The sequence below is a fragment of the Eumetopias jubatus genome, unplaced genomic scaffold, assembly GCF_037043125.1.
Source record: "Eumetopias jubatus isolate StellerSeaLion01/CBP00866 unplaced genomic scaffold, mEumJub1_p1.0 scaffold_8, whole genome shotgun sequence".
In the NCBI taxonomy this organism is placed as follows: domain Eukaryota; kingdom Metazoa; phylum Chordata; class Mammalia; order Carnivora; family Otariidae; genus Eumetopias; species Eumetopias jubatus.
Genome location: NW_028274814.1, coordinates 135,032,783 through 135,051,782, shown reverse-complemented (window position 1 = coordinate 135,051,782; position 19,000 = coordinate 135,032,783).

The window sequence follows — 19,000 nt, the reverse complement described above, 5'->3', positions numbered from 1 at the left end:
ACTGGCAGTTGGGGAAGCTGAGCTTTTGTGTGTGACGTTTTCATGTACAGAGCCATGGCAACTGCTGGAGAAGCCTGACGCTCCCCTGGAGGGGATGGGGGGGCTGACGTGCCACCTCCAGCTTGGTAGGGGCTGGGGGGGCGGGCAGCTCTTCTGGGGCATCAGTGCGATGGGGGGGTCTCCTCAGGCCCCTCGCTTCCCGAACAGGCCAACACTGATCCCTCCCCAACCAAGAGTGTGAACGAGGCCTAGAAGCTCTCCCACCAGGCCTCCAACCTCTGCACAGGGTCCCAGGAGCGCTTGATGCCCGGCCCCCTCCCTGGGCCCCTTCCTCCACGGAGCCCATCAAATGGAGGGAGGCCCCTGTTCAGGATGCCCAGACCTTCGCCTGACGCACATAAGGCCATTCCCAGGGGTCTCCCTTTCCTCCGTCCTGCCAGGGAGAAGCCCCGCCTGTCCCTGGGACCCTGTGTACAGGCTGCCGGCCTACCTGTGGGACCCAGGGCCGCACACTCACTCCTACGTCTGCTAATGTAAACAGTACCTAACACGGGTCCTGTCACAACAGGTGCCCGTGGTCACCCATTCCCACTCCCTGCGCACGTGCTGGAGAGCTCTGCCCTGATAGGAGGAAAGAGCATTCTGGTAGACTCAGCTCCTCAGAAAAAAGTCATTTATTCACTCGACAAATCCTCCATGAACACCCAAGGTCTGCCCTGGGAGCACAGGGGAGATGGCCGTTACAGGACAGGCGTGCGCCGGGGGCCTGAGGGCCTGGGCATCAGGAGGCAGAGAAAGGCCAAGTTAGCCAGACCCCTCCCCAGGGGGAACCATCAGGGAAGCGACTCCTCTCTCCCCACCCCCCAGAAGACGCGGGTTCCCGTCCCACCCCCTGCTGCTCCCTTGCTGGGGGGACCTCAAGCAAACCACTTCACCTACTCCGGCTCCTCCGTTCCCTCACTTCGAAAATGGGGATAGTAACTGTATTACTCGTGAAAATTAAATGAAATAATGAGTGGAAAATGCTGCGCATAGTGGCCCTCCCAGAGTGAACAACAAGTGTCACCTTCGTCCCCCGGGGCTGTCCCTGTCTGTCCTCAAACACCACCAGCCGGCCCGCTCCCAGAGGCTTCCTTGCATCAGCAAACACGCCGAAACCGGACCCAGCCAGCAGCAGGACCAGAGTGGGGCAGAACAGGAAACTCCATCCTGGAGCAGAGACTAGGCTGGCGGGCCCCTGCTCTGCCCTCTGCCCAGGTGGGAGGCCGCTTGTGCCCCAACAATGCCCCCCACCCCATGCTACAAAGTATGCTCTTTGCCGCTTGTCCTCTTCAGGGGCCCAGCCTTCAGCCCTGGGGTGGAACGGGCCCTTGACCCGCGTCCCGAAACCCCCGGGGAGTTTCCCTCTGGAGAACAGATGGGCGGGTGGGTGTGAGTCATGGCGGCAGGAGAGCCCTGCTCCGTCGTCGGTCACTGACCGCCTGAGTCAGGGCCCGCCCCTAGGCCAAGGGGATGCCACTGTCTGGTCCTCTGAGTGAGTCAGGGGCGGAGGGGCACACTCTCGTCCTCCCTCCTCCTCCCCTTGGGCCTGGCCAGTTGGACCAAGTCGTGCCTGGGCAGGGCCCAAGGACAGGCTGGAACCAGCCAGGAAGTCTCCAAGGCCCTGGGCAATAGGGACGTACTGATCCCCTGGGTTTTAATTTGGGGAATGTCCCTGCCAGCAAGCGAAGTGAGCTCTTGGTCCTCACAGCTGCTCACTTTCTGTGTAACTTCGAACACTTCTCTTCCGTCTTGACAACTGTCCCACTTGTACGACAAGGGATGCAGGACTGGGCGCCGGGCCAGCTAAACCACTCCCCGGGCCAACGCCTCTTCCTGTCTCAGTGGCTCCCAAGACGTGATGAGCACCCTGTGCTGTAGCACCTTTCCCAGGGTGGGGAGGGAAGAGTAACGGGCTAGGCCCTGGGCAGGAGCTCATGGCTACTGGCTGAGGCCCCTCACCCCTGCCCGAGGCATGAGGACCTGCTCAGAATACTGCTGGGATGTGGCCGGCTGAGTAAGGAGAAGGGCTGCAGAGAAGAGGCCTGGGCCAGCCACTCAGCTGGGCCCTCTGGCTAGCTCTGCCCTGACTGGCTCTAGTCAACATTCAATACTCCCCATACAACGTGGAGCCCCCATAAGTGCTGGACACTGTTCCAGGCATGAGGGAAATAAGGGTGAACAGCAGGAAACAAATCCCTGCTCCCCTAAAGACCATGTTCGATCAACCACAAATGAGAAAATGTCAGACAGTGAGGACGGGCCATAATCACAACCAGCGATGGCTGCTAGTGGCCTTTAGATTGGTCAGGGGAAGAAGGGGCCTTACCAAGGAGGGGGCTCTGAATCGAAGATCTGAATTACAAGAGAATTACCAGAGTGAGCAGCAGAGGGGTCAGCCCCTTCCAAGGGCAAGGCAGAAACAAGCCTGGTATGCTTAGGGAACGAAAAGGCCAGTAGTAAACAAGAGCAAGTAGCTCAAGATCAGGTCAAGAGGTCCCACATCATGGGCCCGGAGCCCAGATGGGGAGTCGGGATGTTATCTTAAATGTGAGATTTCAGTCTCTCACCTCCAGGTTGCCCCGTCTGTGGCTAACAGAGAGAATGTCCTCTCACACAATCAACAAACCTTCCCGGAACCCCTCCTTTGTGCCAGGCCCTGAGCTGGCCACAGAGGAGAGGCCCAGCACATGGGCCTGCTGGAGGAAGTGGGGGGTACATCTGGTGATGGAAGACACACCCAGGTCATTAGAACTTCAACCTCTTGATCAGGTTCACGCCAGAAGGAAGCCCAGGGAGACACAAGTGCCCAGAGGAGGCTCCCACCCAGCCTGGGAAGGCCCTTCAGAGGGTTGGCAGCAGCTGGTGAGTGAGGAATTATGGCACGGAACATAGGCCAAGTGCTCCAGCGTGGGCTGGTAAGGTGACACCCGGACTGAGCACTGGGGGGCTCCAGGCAGTCAGCAGGGAGGCGAGGAGAGGAACAAGACTCGGGAGTAGAAGAGTGAGAGCCAGGGGCACAGCAAGTAAAGACCACCCCCTCGAGAAGCCACAGAGATATCCCGAAGGCAGAAATATACAACTAAAATTAAAAACTTCTAAAAGAATACAAAAGAGAAAAATCTTTGTGATCTTGAGTTAGGCAAACAGTTCTTAGATATGACTCCTGAAAAATGATCCATAAAAGGGCACCTGGGTGGCTCAGTTGGTTAAGAGACTGCCTTCGGCTCAGGTCATGATCCTGGAGTCTCGGGATCGAGTCCCACAACAGGCTCCCTGCTCAGCGGGGAGTCTGCTTCTCCCTCTGACCCTCTTCCCTCTCGTGCTCTCTGTCTCTCATTCTCTCTCTCTCAAATAAATAAATAAAATCTTTAAAAAAAATGATCCATAAAAGAAAAAATTGATACACTGAACTTTATTAAAATAAAAAAAAAATCTTCCTTAAACACTGACTGGTAAAAGAATAAAAAATAAAAAGAATAAAAAGACAAGCCACAGACTGGGAGAAAATATTTTGCAAATTATATGTATCTGATAAAAGTGTTTTATATAGAATCTACAAAGAACTTTCAAAACTCAATTATATCATTTTGCAATATATACAAATATCAAACCATTACGTTATACATCTGAAACTAATATAATGTTTTACAGGTCAATTATATCTAAAAAACAAAACAGGGATGCCTGGGTGGCTCAGTTGGTTAAGCATCTGCCGTCTGCTCAGGTCATGATCCCAGGGTCCTGGGATGGAGCCATGCATCGGGCCCCCTGCTCAGCAGGGAGCCTGCTTCTCCCTCTGCCTGCCGCTCCCTCTGCCTGCCGCTCCCCCTGCTTGTGCGCGTGCTCTCTCTCTCTCTCTGACAAATAAACAAAATCTTTAAAAAAATAAAAAACAGAACTAAACACCTCTCAATTATAAGAAAACAACCCAATACAAAACTGGGCAAAAGATCTGAACAGACACTTCACAAAAAAGATATATGATGGGGGCGGGGTGCCTGGGTGGCTCTTGATTTCAGTTCAGGTCCTGATCTCAGGGTCGTGAGATTGAGCCCCATGTCAGGCTCTGTACTCACTGCAGGGTCTGCTTGAGATTCTCTCCCTGTTCCTCTGCCCCTGCCCCCTGCTCTCTCTCTCTCTCTCTCTAAAATAAAACTTTTTTTTTAAGATTTTATTTATTTATTTGACAGAGAGAGACACAGAGAGAGCAGGAACACAAGCAGGAGGAGTGGGAGAGGGAGAAGCAGGCTTCCTGCGGAGCAGGGAGCCCGATGCGGGGCTTGATCCCAGGACTCTGGGATCATGACCCGAGCCGAAGGCAGACGGTTAACGACTGAGCCACCCAGGCACCCAAAATAAATAAAATCTTAAAAATAAAAAAGATCTCTCTCTCCCTCTCTCCCCGCCCCTCCCCCCTCTCTTTCTCTAAATAAAATCTTAAAAAAAAATAAATGAATGGTAAATAAGCACATGAAAAACTGTTCATCAATAGTCATTAGAAAAATGCAAACTAACATCACAATAAACACACCTATTACAGCAGCTAAAATTTAAAAGACTGACAATACCAAGTGTTAAGGAAGATGTGGAGGAATTAGCAACTTTCATACACTGCTTGTGGGAATGGAAAATGTTACAACCACTTTGTAGAATAAACTGGAAGATTCTTTAGAAGTTAAGCACACACCGACAACGGGACCCAGCCATTCTGTTCCTAAGCATTTGCCCGTAAGAAAAGGAAGTGAATGTCCATACAAAGACTTGTACACAAATGTTCACAGCAACTTGATGTGTTAGCTCCAGATGGGAAACTAACGCAAATGTCCTTCAAGGGGTGAAGGCTTGAACTCCAGGCATCACACTCTGGAACACTCCACAACAATAAAAAGAAATGAGCCTCTGATACACGCAACATGAATGAATCTCAAAATATTAAAATGAGTGAAAGACCAAAACAAACAAAAAAACCCAACATATTATTTGAATCCATTTATAGACAGTTCTAGAAAACGCAAACTAATCACGTTGCGACAGAAAGCAGATTAGTAGTTGCCTGGGACAGGAGAGGAGGAGGGAAAGAGACTGGAGGAAGGGATTAAAAATGGGAATAAGGAAACTTTTGAGGGTGACGGACATGTTCCTTTTTTTGATTCTGGTGACTAAAAGGCACAGCCGATACTCGATTGTCCGTTCCACAAATATAGATTGACCTACTATGTGCAAAACCCTGTGTTCTTGGCCCTGGAGATGCAGCGGGAACAACGCAGTCCCTGCCCTCACCAGGCTCCCGGTCTCGTGCGCAAGATGAACAATACAACTGATACACAAAAGCCACGGGGAGAAACATCCTCAGGGAAGCAAAGCGGGGGACAGGGCAGGAACACTAGGTGGGGGGAAGTGAGGGAAAGGGGCTCTGAGCCGGCGGGGCGGGGGGCAGCTCAGCTAAAACCAGACGGGCCCCCTTGCGTCGCGCCCCCCCCGCCCCTCGGGGACGGCCCCTCCCAGCTGTTGCTGCCCTTCCGCCCTTCCTGCTCCGCGCGCCGCCGCCGCAGCCTCAGCCGGGTTGTGTGGCTTTGCCAGAATCCGGGCCTCTCTGTGCAGCTCAGCTTCCTTAGCCATACGGCGTGGTAACAGGGTCGGCCCAGCTCACATGGGCACAGAGCCGCCCCCCACACTCAGCTCTCTGCCCAAGGGGGCCACTCGCCTCGGCTCAGCTGGATTTGGGGACAGGCCGAGCAGAAACGCCCAGGGCAGGAAAACAGGTTTCTCGGGAGCCCAGCTGGCTTCTCCTGATCGGCACCCTAGGGAGCCCAGCCCTCTGAAATTAGGGCTGCCTTCTGGAGAGCGGGGCCCGGGTTGCAGCAGGGGCACCCCTCTTAAGCAGGGCTCGCAGGGTGGCAGGAGGTGGCAAGGCACCGGTCTGGCTTCTGGGAGGGCAGCTCTGGCCTGCTGCCTGGGCCGGGGCGGGGCACAGGCCAGGCTGGCCTGAGGCCCAGAGGGGCAGGGCGGGAGGTCATCGGCTACCGGTAGGGGGGCCTCCTTGGCCCTCTCTCTGGACACAATGTCCGGGACTGCTTCACGGCTTGGCTGATGGACAGGGAACAGTAGCTGGCAGAGGGCACGGGCAGCCGGCCGAGGGGGGCAGGGAGCGGCCTGGCCTGAGCAAAGGGCTCGTCTGTACAACCTGACCTGCCACCCTGGGCGAGGAGAGGACCAGCTGGTCTGGGAGGGAGACCAGGGAGGCCTGGCGCCCTGCAAGGGCCTCAGCAATCCTTCCCTAACGTACGCCTTAGTTTCCCCAGACCACTCCTGCCTGCCATCGCTTGAGCTAAGTTCTACAAGAGGACAGTACCCTGCAAACGCTGGCCCTGCCCCACTATGGCCTTGACCTTCGGGAGGTCACGACCTCTCTGAGACTCAGATCTTCACCTGAAAGATGGCACCCACTTCTTTTTGGGGCTTGAATGCACGGAGGGCATTTAGGACAGTTCCCCTCACGGAGGAAGCGCTTGCTGGAGTAGTCGACTATAACTACCACATTAATAAGCTGCAGTAACGTGGATGTACTGAGGACTTCCTGTGTGCCAGGAGCTCTACCTGCATTTCCCTGAATCCCTGCAGCAACCAGAAGGCAGGTTTTATCTCCCTGATTTTACAGGTGAGGAAGCAAAGTGACACAGCTGATATTAAGGGGCCTGTGGCCCTCCTCACTCCTGTAGGAAAAAGGGGAAGAGCCCGACGAGCAGACCCTGGGGGTCCCCTCAGGTCAAGGTGAACCAGGGAGGGCCTGAGGGGGATGTTAGAAACCCAGCAGCGGAACCCAGAGACCATATTCACTTCCCACACGACACTTCCGGCAGAGTCCAAACTCTATCCTGATATATGAGCCAAGGTGCCCAGCAAAGGCTGAGGGACAGTTGTGGGGAGGGATGTATTCATTCATTTAGCAAATACTGATAGACGGAAGCACAGTCTGGAGCTGGACTGCCAGACTTTGGATTCAGATACTGCACCTTGTGAGGTGTATGTCCTGGAGGCAGGGTGACTCCCAGTTTTCCCAGTAAAAGTGCTGTGTCCCAGGAAACCCCTCAGTCTAAGGCAAGCCAGAACTGTCGGTCACCCTACCTGGAGGAGTTACTCTACCTCTTGGTTTCCTCAACTGTAAAAGGACACCAATTCTCACCTGTTGGAAGGTAAAATGAGCATAATGCCCTGGACTCGCGGTCCCGGCCCAGTAACTGGGAGGGGGGACAGCAGCCTCTCCTCATCCTGGCAGAGGCTGAGCAGGAGGGGAAGGAAGGAGGTGTGATCTTCCCCATTTTGCAGATGAAGGGACAGAGGCTCCCACTGAGTCTGAGGAGCACACAGACGACCCGGGCAGACACTTTTCTTGTCCCCACATCTGCTCTTAGAAGGTACCAGGCAAGGCCCCCTGTGCTGCCACAGGGCAGGCCCGGACCATGTGCTCCCTGGGCAAAGGCTAAGGTCCACGGCGAGCAGACTGACCCAATGGGGCACTGCGTAGGAGCCCAAGGCTGGGCTCAGGTCCTGCACTGGGCCCTGGGAGAGGACTAGAGAATTAGGATAGTTCACAGACCTCGCTAAGGACTCAGCCGGTGCCGACATGCCTGGGTTCTTCCCTACACCACCAGGAGGCCCCATGAGCAGTCCGAGTTTAAAAGCGGGGATACCGAGGCTCTGAGAGGCAAAGCCTACCCAAGGTCACCCATGGGGTGGGGAGAGGAGCCAGGCACCACTGGGTATCACTGCCCGACTAGAATTCAAGATACACTGCGGCCCAGGCACGGGGTGGGGGGTGGGGGTCAGCTGTGCAAGGTTCCCGCAGCCGGGGACCTCCGGGGCCCCTAAGGTCCCGGCCAGGGAGGGAACCTTAGCACAGAGGAGGAAGTCGGGACCCGAGGCGGTGCTGAGGCTCCCATCACACTCTGGGCTCGCCTGTAAGCCAAGGATCCTCGCCTGCGCGGGCACGCCATCCCCGCAGGGACCCACGTCGCCAGGCCCCGCCAGACAAAGGCCTCAGTTTCCCCCTGGGCGTTAAGCGGCAGGGAGGGTTGCCGAGCCACGCAGTACCGCGCCCAGGGAGGTGCCGGGGCCTCTCCTTTCCTGGCCCCCAACCCCAGCGGAGGCGGGGGGGAGGGGAGGGGGAAGGGTTACGTAACGGGCGGCGCGGGGGGCGGGGCGGAGGAGGGCAGCCAATGGGGGCGGCCCCTCCTAGGAATAGCCCGGCTGTTCCGTCCTCCGACACCAGAATTACCCCCTCCGCGCCCGCCGAGCCGTGGGCACGTAGTGGGGGCAGAGCAGGAAGGGCGGAAGCGCACGCCCGGGGAGAGCGAGGCTCAGAGCGGACGGGTGTGTGCGCCGGGGCCGAGGCCGCTCACCGGCGGGCGAGCCCTCCAGCCCAGAGCCCCTGGCCGGCTCCCCAGGGGCGGCGTTCGGTGCCCCGAGCCTCCTGGCCAGGCCCCGGCCCCCCGCAGCGCTCCTGCGCTTCCCGCGGCCGGGGCGGCGTCACACCGCCGGAGTGCCCGCCCTCCTCCCCCAAGGTCACCCGGGCCCGCGCCGCCGCTTCCCCGCCGCGCTCGTCTGCGTCCCCCGCTCCCCGGCGGCGGCTCCTGGCCTCCCTCCGCTCGCGCTTACTTCATGCGGCCTGGCCTCGCTGTTATTTATATCCGCGTCTGGCTCCCCAGCAGACGGCTCTGACGGGAGGCGGCGGCGGGGCCGGCCCGGGGGCCCGCGCGCGCGCGCGCGCGCACCGTGTGCGGCCAGTGCCGGCCGCCCGGGGGTCCGCCTTTGGCCACTAGGCCGAGGAAGCCCCTTGCCGAAGCCCCTAGCTTAGGGCCTGCTCGCCTCCCCCTGGGAAATGGAGGAAAGGCTGCTGGCAGCTACCACCTGAGATCGTCCCCAGCCCCAGCCCCTCCATGGTGGCACCGGCTCTCCCTCCCTGCCGCAGGTCATGCTGCACTCAGGAGGCTCCGAAAGCTGGGTCGGGGCCACCGGGCGGCTGCTTAACAGTGCTGATTGAGGGTTTCCACCCCAGACCCTTCTGAGTGGGCCTTCTGGTGATAAGGCCTGGGACTCAGCATTTGAAACAGGCTCCCTCGGGGAATTTTGGGCTTTCTGAGGTTCGGGGCGTCTTGAGGTTGCTTTGGGGGGAGGGAGCAAGCAAGCAGCAGGAGGGTGGCAGGTTGGGACTGCCCCTGTTTTAATTTGGTGGGCAGTGTGGAGAGACGGCAGAGCAAGGGAGGGGCCTAACTTGGAGGGGTGATTAGACTGGGGTTTGTGGCCAGAGACTGAACTGTGGCCGTGGAACAACACCCCCCACACCGGTAAAGCCCTTTAATGCCTACTAAGGGACACAGGAAATCCCACCATTTTCCAACAAGCTTGCAAAGTGGCCCTTGCCCTCACCTTACAAGGCTCAGAGAGGGGATGTGACTTGGACAAAGTCCCTGGAGAGAAACAAGCAGGCTCAGGACCCGGTTGAATTCTTTCATCCAAGCACCTGCTAGGCCCTTGCACAGAAAGGGGAATACGATACAGTTCCTGCCCTAAAAGAGTTGTGGGTCCAGAGGAGAGGTGGCAGCAAACAGCAATTCCGGAGTCAGGGTCGTGGTCTGATGAGCAGGAGAGCTCAGGGCTGAACTGTGAAGGATGTATAGGAGTTCCCCAGGAAGACACAGGAGGGGGCATTCCAGGCAGCAGGAACAGCTTGTTCAAATGCTCAGAGGCCTGAAATAGCAATCGCTGTAGGGATCTAGAAGCAGTTTGAGGCCGAGGCTTAGAGTGTGTCAAGTACGTGATGAGAAATGAGGCTGGATGTGCAGGGAAAGCCTTGACCAGGCAAGACCTGACTTTGTCCTGAGTGCAAGGGGGCAGGAAGCCCGTAGAGGAGGGGTGGGAGGGAGAGCTATGGGAGGGAGGCCCAACGAATGGGGCGTCCCGACAGCGGAGGCGGCAGGGTCTCCTTTCCAGCCCTTCCCTGTATCCTCATGGCAGCCCCTCTTGCCCCCAGCCCCTACATCCACCCTGGCTCCACCTTAGCTCCCTCGCTATTAGCAGCTCAAGCTGGGGACTGCCAGGGGATGCTGGACCCCATCCCAGATGGGCATGATATGCTGGCTGTGAGGACTAGAGTAGGTGGTTCTGTCTCCGGATCTCAGTTTCCTCATCTATAAAATGGGGACAGCGCTAATCCCTGCCAGTTCCTCCTAAGGGTCCGAGGGAAATGCAGAGGCGAAGGATGGTCAGGAGGAACTTGTTTGTTCTGAACAATGTCAAGTACAGTGCTAGGCATTTGCCCATTCGGTGCCTCCCCCTGCCCTCCACCCAAGTGAGACCTCTGCCCAAATGGTCCCCCATCCCATGCTCACCAGACTTCCAGAACCACCGCTTGAGAGCTAGCCCTGCTGGCCTCGAGTTCTGGACCTGCCAAATCTCTCCAAGTTGGGGCCTCAGTTTTCTCAGATGCAAAAGGGAATGCTCTCAAGTGTTGGCTGAGGAGGGATCCCCGGCAGCCCCTCTTGTCCAGGACAACCCAGGCTGGCTCTCCCCAAACACAAATAACAGAAAGGGCAAATCAGGACCCCCTCCACCCTCCCCTTGCCACCCCCAGGCCCTGCCAAGGACATCCTGTGCCCTGGTGATGTCAGCAGAGCCTGGAAGCTGGGGCTGGCTGGAGCTAACAGAACTCAGACAAGATTTATTTTTAAACTCTCAGGGCCTGGTCAGCTCCCTCCTCCCCATCCCACCTCACCTCATCCCAGCTGAGCCCCCAGGCCAGGCCTTGAAGGTTTTCTCCACACACACTCTGTTGCTTCACCAGCCAGGCTTCTGAGGGGCTGTGGGGAGCCAGGTCATCAGCCACGTGTCTCTGATCACCAACTCCAGACCTGCTGAGGTAAACAGATGGGCCCCTGGACGTGGACCCCAGCCTCCTGTGCCTTCTAAAACCCAAAGAGGGCAAGGGGTGTGCCCAGGGTCACACAGCCAGGGCCAGGGGTCATCAGATGGGTTCTGTAGACCCCTGGAACCCCTGGTTGGGCTGTACGGCTGTCACCAGAGCTTAATTAAAATTCATTTTTTTTTAATGTTTTTCTTTGCCTGCAGGCCTCAAGGCTTTCTTGATGCTGTGTAGCTCAGACAAGCTGCAGGAACAGACTGGGTGCTGGGGTAGCTCCCAGCACCATGGCCCTCCCCAGTACCCCAAGCAGGATGTGTGTCCCATTACAAGTGTCACACACTTACCCTCTCAAGTGACTTTAGACTAAGGACCTGTCAGCACCCTGAGCTTAGAAACGTATGCTGATGAAACACCCCTTTTATCAGTTTCATATGTTGGCCTTCTGGGTGAGATTGTAGTTGAAAAAGAGGTTCTACTGGAAAAAGCCATTTGACAATGGCAGCGTTGACTCCGTCCTCACAGCTGCCCTGGGAGGCTGGGCAAGGCCAGAGCCTCCTTCAGCAAATGGGGAAACTGAGGCCCAAAGGGGAAGAGTGACTTGTGCAGTGGCTGGAATCCAGGGTGCTTCTGTCCTCCAGTCCATGTGAGGTGAGATGGCTCTACCTTGCCCAGCCCAGCCCAGCCTGGGGTCGGTGGTCTAAGACACCTCCACAGCCCACAGTGACTAGGGGGGACAAGCCCTTAGAATACCCATTTCTTAACTGTTCACTTCAGTGCAACACAGACTCTAGACCCAGATGGGCTCGGTTTGAAACCTGCCTGTGGCATTTCTTAGCTGTGTGATCTTGGATAAGTCACTTTACCTTTCTGTGCTTCAGTTTCCTCCCCTGAAAAAAGGGAATAATGATAGGATGCAATTCTAGTTGCAGGAAATACTGCTTTGAGAGACTGCCTGAAAAGCACTCAGCACAGGCTGGACACTTGGTGAGCATTCAACTGATGGCAGATTTTATTATTACTATTATTATTATTCCTAAGCAAACAGTCACTGAATCTTCACCTTGAAGCTGGACCTGGAAGGTTGGCCTCTCCAGACGGTGTCTGGGCAGGGCCATCAGGAGTTGGGGGTAGCTAGCTCAACTGGTCTGGGAGAAAGAATTGTAGAGAAAACCTCTGACTGGACTGGGGTGAGTGTGTGGAGAGAGGCCAAAACCTCAGCAGCCCCTTTGTCTTCTGCCATTACTACTGCCACCACCCTCATCTCCCCAGGGGGTCACTTGAGTGAAAAGACCAAGAGCCAGATGGCAAGGCAGATGGCTTGTCACCAGGAGGGTAGGGAGCCAAGAAAGAGAGCTTGTGTCCCCCGCTTCCCACACCCACACCCCAGTGTGTCTGCAGAAAGTCCACCAGAGCTGACTTCCAGTCCCACTTACTGTGGGATCTGAGCCAAGTCACTTCATTTCTCTGAGCCTCAATTTTCTCCTCTGTAAAACGGACATAAAAGTACCTTAAAGTGATGATGTAATGAACAGGTATATAAATTATCTGCACAGAGTGAGTACTTAATAAGTCTATCTCTTAAGAAGGGAAAGAGCCAGGCTGACTCTCTGCATGAAGAAGTGGGTAGGCCAGGGACAGGGCCCCTCCAACATAACCCTTGGCCCCTCACCCACAGGAAGTCTGCAGCCTCCTTGACGGGGCTGATAGGCATGAGAATGACACTGTCATCTGAGGGAAGGAGAGCCTGGGGGGGTCTGAATGCAAATGAAGTCAAATCAGGCAGTGCAGGTGCTCTTGGGGAGAGATGGAGAGAGAAGATCCAGCTACCAGGTGCTTGGGGGCTGGGACAGAAGTGGGGTGACCTGGTGCCCACTTAGGGCACCATCCCTGGTACTGATTGAGCAGGCGCTCCAGGCCCTGAGGGCCCCGCTTGGCAGGGAGATGAAAGCCCCTGGTTCCCTGGAATTTCTGATCTTCCTGTGCCAAGGTGAGAGGCTGCTCATCCTCACCCATGGGCTCCTAGGTGTGGACACACACAGACATACTCACGCTCACTCCGACAGACATCCAGGGACTCTAACACACACACGTGCTCGCTCTCTCTCTCTCTCTCTCTCTCTCACACACACACACACACACACACACACACACACACGCGCGCGCGCACACGCTTCAGGTCACAGGGCTCAAGGCAAGGGAGGCCCTAGAGACTTTCCCGGTTGATGCAGCAGGAGGCTGAGGTCCCCGGGGCGGCCGGTTTCCTGTCTGCCTTCCTCTTCCCCAGATGCACACACCACCCACTCACCCATCACTGGGGAGGCCCCCCAAAAGCCCCTTTGCCTCATTCTGATAGAGCAGCCCACCTCGGCTCCCTGACATAGTGTTCCAGTCCTTGCTCACATTTTATCTCCTGCTGACAGATGAGGAAGCCGAGGCTCAGAGACAGGACCAGGCTTGTCAGAAGCGGCCAGAGGACTAGAGGAGGGGGGATACAAACCCAGAACCCCTCACCCCAGATAGCTCGCTCTGGCTGAGCCCCCAGTCCGCCTCCCCCCATGCTGACACATCCACTCCCTCCCCAGAAATAGCCTCAAGTACAGGCCATGGGAGGCCGTCAGGCCTCCCTCCCTCCCTTCCACGCTTCTGTGGATACCCCTGGACCACGTCCACCCGTAGCCGCTGGAAGACAGGCAGGGCCGGGGCCCAGTCAGCTGGTGTCCCACAGCACGGCCTGGCACGGGAGGGAGGCGGGGAGGCTTTGCTGACAGCACAAATCTGGAGGCTGGACCGGAGGTCACGGCCCAGGGACGTGTCTGCAGCGCCACCTGGTGATGACACAGCACTCTGGCCAACACCTGGCCCTGTTGGCAGCCATTTAATGAGCCATTTAGTGAGCCAAGTGTCAAGGGTTGGGCAAACCAGGCCCGGAGAATGAGACCAGGCCAATAAGACCTGGGGGACAGCACTCCAGCAGACAGGACAGCAAGTGCACCGACTCTGAGATGGGAAAGAGTTGGGGGTGACCCAGGAGGAGCCCAGGGGCAAAGTGGCTAGAGCCTGGTGCAAGGGTGGGGGGGGCAGGTCAAAGGCTGTGGGGAGGAGTTTGGATCTGTTTCTGAGTGTGATGGGAGCCGTGGGATATGGTAGGTGGTTGAAAGGGTGTCGTGAGAAGGACAGACTGCGGCAGAACGAAAACAGAGGAAATGGGAGAAGAGGGGGGCGGATGCTGCCACAATCCAGGCAGGACACAGCAGCCGCTCAGACACCAGGGGCGGCCATGGGGGTAGTAAGGAGCGGCTGGATTCGAGAACTGACAGGATTTGTGGACGGACTGGATGGGGCTGGGAGATAAAGGAGGGACTCAGGCTTTGGTCTGAGCACCTGAGGAACGGTGGGGCCCTTTACCGTGAGGGGAAGACTGAGGAGGAGCAGGTGTGGGGGAGACCAGGAGCCTCTGGGCAGGTTAAGGTGAAATGCCTGAGAGACCTCCCAGTTGAGGTGCCAGGTAAGCGTCAGGAGCTGGGGGAGCGGATGGGGCTAGAGACACACAGGGCAGGTTGCCCGGGTATAGATGGTACATACAGCTGCTTGCTCCGTGCCTGGTGCTATTCTAAGGATTTCGTGTGTTGTAACTCATTGGCTCCTCACCTCAAGTGTGAGGGCGGGACTGGGCCTGGCTGGATGCTTGCAGAAGAAGGTGTGGAATCATGCAAGAGGGGCAACTTGTCCCCAAGAGTGTTGGTGAAGCCTTCCTGGCAGAGGTGACAGCGGACTGGGGCCTGGAGGGATGACTAGGAGTTTGTGAGGCAGAGAAGAGAGGAAAGGGAGGCTGGGCTTGCCCGAACATGGACAAAGGCCGGGTGGTGTTACGCAGTCTGAACATCAGTACTGAGACCCACACTTCCAGTGTCCTTGGGCAGATGGGGAAACTGACACCCAGAGCAAGGAGGGCTGCAGCGAGTCATCGGTAGGTTGGGCCCAGGACTCCAGTCCCGGCTTTGGGTGGCTCCCCTTGCTCTGGTCTCACCCCTGAGGCTCGCACTTGGGGCCTCAGCCAGGCTCTTAGGTAGGATTTCAAGGTAATTTGAGCTCAATCTAGCAGCTTCTCAGACAGAGTACCGGTATCGGGGGTGTGGCCCAGTTCTGCCACAGACCTGGGTCAAAGCAGTTCTGGACTCAGACCCCAGCAGGACAGCCATGCTCTTCAGCCCTGACTGGCCTGGCCCTGGTGACTTCCAGCCCCATCTCCTGCCTCTACCTCTCTCTCTCTCTCTCTGCCCTCCAGCCAGCTTTTCTAATGGTAGAATTAGAAGTCTGTGAGGAAGGTGATGGCACTGATGAGGAAGGGGCTCAGAGAGGGATGTGGTTTGCAGGAGGGCACACAGCAAGTTAGAGGCAGGCCCAGGATGAAGGCGTTTCCTTGTGAGCTCAGGTTTTTGTGAACAGCTCATGGTCCAGGTAGGGGTAGGACCCTTCCTGAGTGAAGGGCCAGCCAGCTTCGATGTGATTTCAGGGAGATAGGAAACATGGAGATGCAAGATCCCTTCATCCGAATCTCATTTTGCTGTGTGACCTTGGCTAGCTCCTTTCCCTCTCTGGGCCTCTCTCCCATCCATTCCAGGAGGGCCTAGAGGTGATAAATTGTAAGGTCCTTGTTGTCCAAAGCCTCTGGCCCTGACACCCAGGAGAGGACATGCTATGAGGGAGGGAGAAAGACACTGGTCCAGGGGTGGATGGGGACCAAGGAAGAGGTTGGGAGGAGCGTGTGGAGAAGCAGCAGTATGGCCTCGAGGAAGTCACGTGCCCTCTCTGAACCTCAGTTAACACATTTTCCCAGTGGGAGTCACCGTGAAGGTTCTGGCACTCCGTGTGGGACAAACATCAGTCTTTTCCTCACCCAAGCCAGCAGCTGGGCCTGGCCTCTTTGCTGCTGGTCATGGTGGTTTGGCCAGTCCACGGGAAGATGTCAGACCAGGCCTTGGTCTGGCTGCTCTGGCTGGCTAGGTGGAAGGTGGGGGTGTACTTCCCGTGTGGACAGGCCTAGGCAGCACCAGCACCTCGGCCAGGAGATGACTGACGTGGGAGAAGAGCTTGGGCTTAGGAGCCACCAGGTCTGGGCTAGAAACTCAGCTCTGCTACTTAGTAGCTGTGAGATCTTGGGCAAGTCAGCTAAGACTTCGCTGAGCCTCAGTGTCCTCCTCTGTAAGATGGGACACACATCCTAGATGTCATGAGGCTGACATGGCAGGAGAGCGGTGAGGAATGGTGCCCCCGGCTTGGGCTCAGAGAACTGGCTGAGATTCCTCCTTCCTCTGCTTTCTCTGCAGCCCACATGGGACCAGCTAGAGTCGGCCTGGAATCCAAGCCAGAGCGGACGCCCCCCACCCAGCTTGGAGACACCTGCAGCCTTGGAGCTGGGGGAGGCCGAGCACAGTGCACCACACGGCCCCAGCTGTCACTGCAGGGAAGCACTGGCTCACAGCCAGAGGCCCCTGCTCTACCACATCCAGGTATCGGCTCATGGGGTTGGGAGGGTTTGCTGAAGAAGCTGATGAGAGCACAGGAAGGGCTGGCTGGGGGCCGGGGGCCAGGGACACCCACCTTCAAAACTGTTTCCGATTTCCTCTGCAGCTCACCCCTATCTCTGGCTGGCAGCTTGCCCGGATTAGCAGCTGACGTCAGGAGCTGCTAGCTGGGCCGGCCTGGCACAGCCTTGGGGAGGTGTGTGAGGGCCAGCTGGTAGCTGGGTACAGTCAAGGAAGGAGGCACGTGTCCAGCTTTGGAAGTTTGTCCTCCAGAGATGTAGGAAGGAGAGGGGCATTGTGTTAGGGACTCACACGTGATCAGTGTAACACGTTCACCTGGTATGGAGAGAGAAATCACTCCGGGAGGTGGAGTAACTCACCTCAGGCCATGCAGCTGGTCTGAGCCTGGCTGCATCCCACACCATCCAGCTGCTAGGACTGCGGGGGGCCCATCTCTGTGTAGCACCTTCTACACCATGACCTCAGTGCATCAGCCAAGTGCTGAGCACCTACCCCATCCCCGGAGCCTGGGAAGCTGGTGTACCATTCTAAGATTAGAAAAAGAAAAACAAAAAACAAACAAAAAAAACCCCCAGAAGCCCAGACTTGCCCAAATCACAGCTTAAATTGGTGATGGAGGCAATGTTTGAACCCAGGATGAACTCCAAAGCCTGTGTTCTTACCTGCCACATCCTCGACAAAGATCTTGTAGCTTTGACATATTTTGAGCCCAAATCCCCTATGTTCCCATGGCTGCACAAAATTCTGCTTTGGGTGGGAGCATCTGTATGCAGAGTAGAAAATGCAGTGGGCTAGAGCAGGTCATCTCCACAGAGAAACAGACCTCAAGTTGACAAATTCCAGGGAAGGACCTTATAGGCCCAGTTTAGTCACATGTTCACTCCTTAACCAATCAACAGGGCCCAGGGCTAGTAACCATGGAGACCCCAGGGGGCTTGGGGGTGGCTAGGGCCGACACAAAGCCTTTGCCTAAGGATTCGACCACAGGGCCAAAGGCTCTGTTCAAGTTACCTCTGCTTTCCCTGGCTCCTTGGGGTCCTAGTCCCAACCTCAGTGACAAGAGGGTGTTGTGTCAAGGTTCCACTCACCCTGGGTCCTCTCATAACTGCCCTCCTGGTGCCTCACCTCTCTGGCCAGAGGGATAGGCCGTGTCTGCCCAGGGAACTGAGGCATGTGGACGGAGGTCACAAGCCACCCGGAGGACTCAGCTCTGAGCCCAACTTGTGTGTGAGCCTTAAGGGCAAGTCATATCCATTCACTCTTCAGGTCTCAGCTTAAATGCCGCCTGCAGACAGGTCTTCCCTGACCCCTCTGCTTGTCTCTCTCCCAGTTCCCCAGTCTTTTCAGTCACATGACTTAGTACGATCCATCATCCTCTATTTTTGTCTGTGGAATGTTTGTCTTTCCTAGCAGATTGGGAGGGCAGGAGGCACGGCTGACACAGAATAGACACTTAATAAATATTTGCTGAATGAAGTTTCTCTAAACTTTGGTTTCCCCATCTGTACAATGGGGTTAACATCTCCCCTCCACCCCCGTGAAATTCAAGTTAGATAATATCTCAAAGCATGCAGCCCAGGCCGATACAGAAGGTACTCAGGATACTGGGAGCTGGAATGAGTGGCAGGCTGGGCTGGAAGGCCTCTGTAAGCTGTGGGGAGGTGGGAAGACCCAAGGGTGCAGTTGGTTAAAAGACAGAATTATGTGGCACTGCCCTGACCCCAGGGCCAAGAACAGTCTGCCTGCCTTTACCGTCAGGGAATTTGAACTTGAAAATTTGAAACCCACTCTGGGTTTGAATTTCAGCCCTGCTGCTGTTATTTGGGGCATATCACTTTGCTTTTCTGAGCCTGTTTATTTGTAAAATAGCCTTAATGTTGTTTTTTTTTTAAATCTTTAAGTGGGCTCCACACCCAAAGTGGGGCTTGAACTCACAACCCTGAGATCAAGAATCACATGCTCCACCGACGGAGCCAGCCTGGCACTCTGTAAAATGACCAATTTTTAAAAGCCCACCTTGCCAGCCCGTCTGCAAACTCTAAATGAGTGCTTTTCCCCTTTGAAACAAAATTAGGGACGGTTCCTGGTCCCTCAAGCCACAGGGACCCTGACCGCTGAGGACATGCAACGTGGGGAGGCAGCACAGGGCGGGCTTGGTTGTCAACAGGCAGCTCCAGGCCTCGCTGGGCCGCCGGCCCCACCAGCTCCGCACACAGAGGGAGTAGTAGAGGGAGGAGGATGAAGACACGGTGCGGGTTGGGGAGGCGGCGGCGGATTTGCACCCTACTCGGCCCCCACCTCCGAGGAAAGCCCCCGGGGTCCCCGGGCCGGCCCTGAGCAGGTGCTGGCGCATCCTTGTGCGTAAACGTTATCTCCTAATTGTGCGGGGGTCTCCTGGCCACAGACAGAAAACTCAGCCAAAGGAGAAAAGGAAAGCCCCCGGATTCCCACCCCCAGGACCCCACTCTTAGTCTTTGTACTTTCTCCTTTTCGC